We start from the raw sequence: 6,698 nt of genomic DNA on the forward strand, positions 1-6,698 counted from the left end.
ACTAGGTCTAAACTTCACCTTAGCTATTCATTAAAAAAAAAACACCAACAAACTTTTCTGTCCTGAACAAGGTATTAAAATGTCATAGGGAGAGGTGAAAGGGAGGAGCATTCACTGAATAACAAGCCCATGGGAAGGCAAGGATTTAACATGTTTGACGAGATTTCCACATGTTTTGTACTGCAGATTAGGAGAAACTCAAGATAGACCTGGCAGTGCATAAGCCAGAAAAGGGACAGGACTAGAGACTTCTGCCCCTCAATGACAAGCAATCAGCATTAGACCAGATTAAGGAAGACAAGAATAAGTCCAAGAAGCTTTATTTAATGCCCATCACCTGAAATCCAGGTTCTTCATATATGATTTCCAACTATTTGTATTGTGGCTTAGTGTTTGTTTGATGGAGCAATAAGCAAAGGTCTCAAATTTTTCATACTCAGAAAGCCTCCAATACTCTGATGGCAGAATCTCAGTTCCATTTACTTCCAGTTCACAAAACTGTCGGGTGAGGTTCTTTTGGGAATCTGGTCATTTACGAAGTTACCTGTGCAGGAACAGAATTTTTTAGAAAATCAGTCCCTTGAAATATGAAGGCCATGAAGCACTTTATAGTGTATGGGTGTGCACATATGTTTGACGGTAAGGGTAAAGGAAAAAAAAAAAAAAAAAAAAAAAGGCATCATCAGGCAGTTTCACAAGATTCAGTTAAAAATAACAGAATTTATAGTCCTTACGAATAGAGGGCCCACAAGACAAACATCATCACTTCAGAATGTGATCACAGATCCTGTTTTTATACCATGGACTACATACTTGGTAGGTTTTCTCTAGATTGGCAATGCCTTTTGATGAACAGGTTTGGGTCAGGGTTATGACAATTCCACTTGCTCTGACCTTTCCTCCACAAACAGCTCAGCAGCAAGCATGACACCCAGGCAGGCACACTCAGCACAGCACTATCAAACCAGCAGTGAGAACCAGCTTACCATCAGTTGTCCTACAACCATCTGCTGCAGAAATGCAGCAAGACATGGCTCGTGCAAAAGCTCCACGTGAAAGCCCAGAGAGCTGTAATAAGCAGGACTGAATCCCCTGCCCAGCAAGCACGGTTCAAAAGTAAATGCAAGGAAGTAAAAGAGATTTGCGCAAACTGATACTTTGAAAGAGAGTGAGGAAATACCACTAGTCTTGTGCAAGCTTAACAGAAATTCAGTAGTGCCCAGGGTCATGGAGGCCTGTCTGGCAGCAGCCTCCAGACTTGTGTTAGAGGATCTCTAGTGCAATGTCAACTCAGCTCTGCTCTGTTGGGCCACTGATCATGTGACTTCCTGCAGCTGCTCAGTTTTTCAGGGAAAAAAAAGAAAAAGCCTCCAAGAAAAATGCCCACAGATCTGAATGCTGCTTAAACAAGTCCTACAGGTGCCTGTTGCATGAAAGGTAGAGATCCCTAATTACATAAATAAATAATGAATTGCCCAGTAATAACGGCAGACCTGGAAGAATTAGTACCGAAACAGAAAGTACCTAGTGTTGAAAGAAACCGGAGTACTGTGTTCAGTTCTGGAGCCCCCAGCACAAGAAGGGTGTGGAGCTGCTGTAGTGAGTCCCAGAAAAGGGCCACAAAGATGGTCAGAGGGCTGGAGCACCTCTCCTATGAAGACAGGCTCAGAAAGTTTGGATTGTTCAGCCTTGAGAACAGAAGGCTCCAGGGACACATTATAGTGGCCTTCCAGTACCAGAAGGGGGCATACAGGAAAGCTGGGGAGGAACATTTTACAAAGTCATATAGCAATAGGATGAGGGGTAATGGCTTTAAACTGAAAGAGGGTAGATTTAGGTTAGACATTAGGAAGAAATTGTTTCCTGTGTGGGTGGTGAGAGACTGGAACAGGTTGCTCAGAGAAGCTGTGGATGTCCCATTGCTGGAGATATTCAAGGCCAGGATGGATGGGGCTTTGACCAGCCTGGCCTAGTGGGAGGTGTTCCTGCCCATGCAGGGGGGTTGGAACTAGATGATCTTTAAGGTCCCTTCCAACCCAAACCATTCTATGATTCTATGAAATACAGATTTATTTTTAAATAATGAAGTCATCCAAAGGGGCAGATATGTTTTTCATGCTTCCCTGAGTAATATTAAAGTGGTGGTGGAATTCTCATTATAAGGCAGATAGACTGAATTCTTATTGTAAATGTTATGAATATCAACCAACACCCTACAAGTACCTTCCAGAGCAAAACAATATGTTGAGCAAGTATACAATATTCCATCTGAATTAACAGTTTTCTCCAAAAACCTAGTGACAACTTTAACACATTTTGCTTTTTCTTACTTTAAACAGAGGATAGAATAGCACAAAGTTCCTGCTTGTATGTCTCCCAAGCAAAATTTGGACAAGTGAAACCTGTGTTATATTTGCAAATGGCTCCTGGATTGGCAAAAGACCAATAAATAATGTTGGCTATTGATTTTCATACCTATTTTCAAAATCCTATGACTACTCAAAACCTTACTTATACATAAGTGATTTTTTTAATAGATTTGGGACTATGCAGTGTGGTCTAAGGTTTAAAGCAAAGCGCTGAGAAATAGGAAACTTGGGAGAACTGGGTTGGATGACAGCCTGGATAAATGCATGTGGTTTGTTTGCATGATTTTCAGTTAATAACAATGGAGATTGGGTGTCTCAGAAAATTCAGAAATGGAAAATAAATCTTTATCCTGCCAGACAGAAAACAAAACAAACAAGCAAACAAACAAAAAACAACCAACCAAAAACATTCATATGAAGGTAACTGAATTTATTAATAGTAATGGAAAGCAGTTAAGTCTGTTTTCACAGGAACACAAAAAGCCCTAGATAATGTGTTGCAGGGAACAATCCTGTGCCATTTTGCAGCAAAACATCTGGAATTATCTGGCTTTTTTTCCAACTGCAACTGCAGAAGCGATGGGACACCATGGACAAGAACGAACCAGTAATCAGCTGAGTATTCCTATCCTCTCACTGATACCAGCCAATGATTCAAAAAAGCTGAACAAAATCCCTTGATTGTATTATGGAAACGGTCAAAAACACTCTAGCTGTTTTTCCCAAACACACTCTTCTTCTATGTGAGATAGGGCCTAAAGGTGTAAGGTCTAATATGTCTTGTAATTGTTATCTTACCTAGGACAAGTTCAGATACTGGTTTGTATGTGTGTACGTGCACAAAGGTCTGATCTTTTGAAGAAAACTTGGAGAGCTACCGAAGACATTATTTAAAGGGAATTTTTAATATTTTTTTTTTAAGGAGACAATTCAAAGACTTAATGCCAGAATCATAAATAAGTCTGCAGGAATAAGACATCCAGTTTTTTGAGGTGAACAAAGGGCTAATTTGGTAGATATTACACCATTCCATTGCTGATTCCAAGGCATCTCTTCTTTTATCTTCTCTGACGCTCACTCCCCTCCAAAACTGCAGATCAACAGAAGCTCCAAGGGGCTGTAAGCAAAAACAAGGCAGGTGAAGCTCTGGCCTTGTAACCAGTGTTTTAGGTAGATCTGCTTTTTCCTTCCCTTTTTCATGAATATTAGTCCTGTGCTTAAAACCTGAATGTCTGTCAGTTTGCATCATTAAGTACGTAGAAGTGGGCCAGTCTTCAGTTATGCTTCTTATTTTCTTTGAGGCTGAATTTACGTGGTTTTATTTACAACCTTAGTAAAGAGGACATCAAGAATCACAGAATCATTCAGGTTAGAAAAGACTTTTAAGTTCATCAAGTCCAACTGTTAACCTAGAACTACCAAATCCACCACTAAACCATGTTCCTCAGCATGACATCTACTTATATCTTTTAAATATCTCCAGGGATGGTAACTCAACCACTTCCCTGAGCAGCCTATTCCAGTGCCTGAGAACCCTTTCAGTGAATAAATTTTTCCTAATATCAAGACTAAACCTCCCCTGGCACAACTTGAGGCCATTTCTTCTTATACTGTTGCTTGTTACCTAGAAGAAGAGACCCACACCCACCTTGCTACAACTTCCTTTCAGGTAGTTGTAGAGATTTGTAGATAAGGTCTTCCTGAGTCTTCTTTCCTCCAGGCTAAACAACCCCAGTTCCTTCAACCCATTCTCATAAGACTTGTGCCCTAGACCCTTTACCAGCTTCATTGCTGACAAGTGCCAGATTCTGCACCTCGGACAGGGCAACCCTGATGGAAAGTACAGACTAGAGAATGAGTGACCGGAGAGTAGCATGGCAGAGAGGGACCTGGGGGTGTTGGTTGATGGGAAACTCAATATGAGCCAGTGTGCCCTGGCAGCCAGAAAGGCAACCATGTCCTGGGGTGCATCAAGCACAGTGTTGCCAGCCTGTCAAGGGAGGTGACTGTCCCACTCTATGCTGCACTGGTGCAGCCTCACCTTGAGTATTGCGTGCGGTTTTGGACACCACAATGTAAAAAAGACATCAAGCTATTGGAGAGCATGCAAAGGACAGCCACAAGGATGGTGAAGGGTTTGGAAGGGATGACTTATGAGGAGCGGCTGAGGTCACTTGAATTGAGGTCAGCTTGGGGAAGAGGAGGCTGAGGGGTGACCTCATTGCAGGCTATGGCTTCCTCATGAGGGGAAGAGATGGAACAGGTACTTCTGTGGGGAAGTGGCAGGAAGCTGAATCAGAGGAGGTTTAGGTTGGTTATCAGGAAAAGGTTTTTCACCCAGAAGGTGGTTGAACACTGGAATAAGCTCCCCAGAGAAGTGGTCACAGCACCAAGCCTGCCTGAGTTCAAGAAGCATTTTGATGATGCTTTCAGGCATGTGGTGTAATTCTTGGGGTGCCCTACACATGGACAGGAGTTGGACTTGATGATCCTGAGGGATCCCTTCCAACTCAGTATATTCTATGATTCTAAAGTTACAGGAGCTGTAAATTTCTAATGCATATCAGAGACGAAAATGGATGCATTGAATAGCTCATGTCTTCACATATGTGTGGAGGAATAACAGGTGTAGGAGTGTGACGGTGATTCTGAGAGCTCATCTGCCTCTCTGCTCAATGGCCCTAGAAAACCCTGGTGTTTGAGACCTGTCTCTTCCTACACAAGCCATTGGACAACGGAGAAGATTTTATGTGGACTGAGAAACTTGTTTATTCTTTGGTGTCTTTGGATCTGTGATCTCTGTGTATGCTGTGCTTTATTAATACTTTGGTATGGCCAACTGGAGCAGAGGAACAGCTAGGATGTGACATCTTGACACTAATGTGTAAGAAGAAAGTAAATTAAGCAAGTTATTCACATATTTCTGCAAGAAATATTTACATGTAGCATTCTGGACAGAAAATACCATATCCATACAGCGGCCCAGATCTGTCTCCTTTCTGAATGTCCCCCAGAGAGCACAACTGCAGACACATCCAGAACATGCTCTTCAGAATATGCAGAGCTTGTGTACTCTGATTGTGTTGGCATGTCTCCCGAAACACATGCACAGGCTTTCACACTAAGCAGAATACCTGTAAGGCAGCCATGCAGAATAAGGTGGATGGGAAAGGAAGTATATGTCTCCAAAAGTTCATGAAAGAAGGTACTTTTTCAGAGCAATGCAATTACATTTGCCTATTTAGAGATGCAAGGAGACCACAGGATAAAATAAAAAGTTAGTTTCAGCAAGGCTCTACAGAAATAGCTAGATAGTCATAGCCAGTCAAACAAGAGTTTGCCTGGCCAAGAGGCTGACTTTACCCATGGAAAGAAAAATCTTCTGAAAATAGAGACACACTGGGTTGCACGTATTTTCCAATAAATATTCCTTCAACATGCCCTGGCTTCCTTTGGAATACTTGCTCTAAAGAAGTCATCCTCCATGTTCATCCAGGCCTTCATCTTTATAATTAAAAACTGATAAAGTCCTAGCCCGTAGCAAGCACTATGACAACTTGTATTATGTGGTTGTCTTCCTCAGAAAAATGCTCATCTGCAAGCTTACCTGACTATTACTACTTAAGAGTTTATATGTGCAACATATCAGGTGAAAAATGCTGGTCATGCTTGGTGTGACCATCTGTTTTTTGTTTAAGTGTGATCATGTCTTTTTTATTATTATTTTTTCCATGGGAAAAATATGCATGCCTGTGTGTCTCTATGTGGATGTATCACTATTCTTTGCCACATTCTGAAAGACCAACGTAAAATGTCTTGATATTTTTCACCAAAAAGAAAAAAAAAAAAAAAAGCAATAACAAAAAACCCAACAACATTTGGAGGAGTCATGCCTGGAATGTTTCTGAAAAAAAAAAAAAGTCACAGATTATATTTCAAAAAACAGTGATGAATAATGTAAACTATGAACTGTGAAGGTCTATTATATCCGTTGTATTTAGGTTAACCACATTTAATATTTTTAATATTTCTAAGTTCATAAATCCTTAAGAAATGTTAATCACATGATGGACTTATTTGTAAATTTACATACTGCCCTGAAAGAGTCACTGGTTGTTGCATTCTATGATGACTCATGAGCATCTCTGGTTCAGGCTGCTGAGACTGAGAAAGCAAACTTGAGTAGTACGATATTTTATGAAATGTGACTGAATTTTCAGTAGAGTTATCTTCAGGACACTCAGTAGTATTTTTTAACACATTGAGATAGGAAAACTAAAAAGAGGGTGATATAAGGCGGTCTTTAAGTTTGAAACTTAGCATTGTTTT

General features: G+C 40.8%; 1 long non-coding RNA gene across 1 annotated transcript; it reads right to left on the minus strand.

Annotated features, from left to right (window-relative positions):
• Positions 1 to 304: 304 nt before the first annotated feature.
• Positions 305 to 1,131, minus strand: LOC127385265 (uncharacterized). Its single transcript, XR_007889632.1, has 2 exons — positions 987 to 1,131; positions 305 to 544 (listed from the first exon to the last, which is right to left on the minus strand). It is a non-coding gene; the product is annotated as an uncharacterized LOC127385265 (long non-coding RNA).
• Positions 1,132 to 6,698: the final 5,567 nt, after the last annotated feature.

This window comes from Apus apus, chromosome 5 (genome assembly GCF_020740795.1).
Source record: "Apus apus isolate bApuApu2 chromosome 5, bApuApu2.pri.cur, whole genome shotgun sequence".
NCBI classification, from domain to species: Eukaryota; Metazoa; Chordata; class Aves; order Apodiformes; family Apodidae; genus Apus; species Apus apus.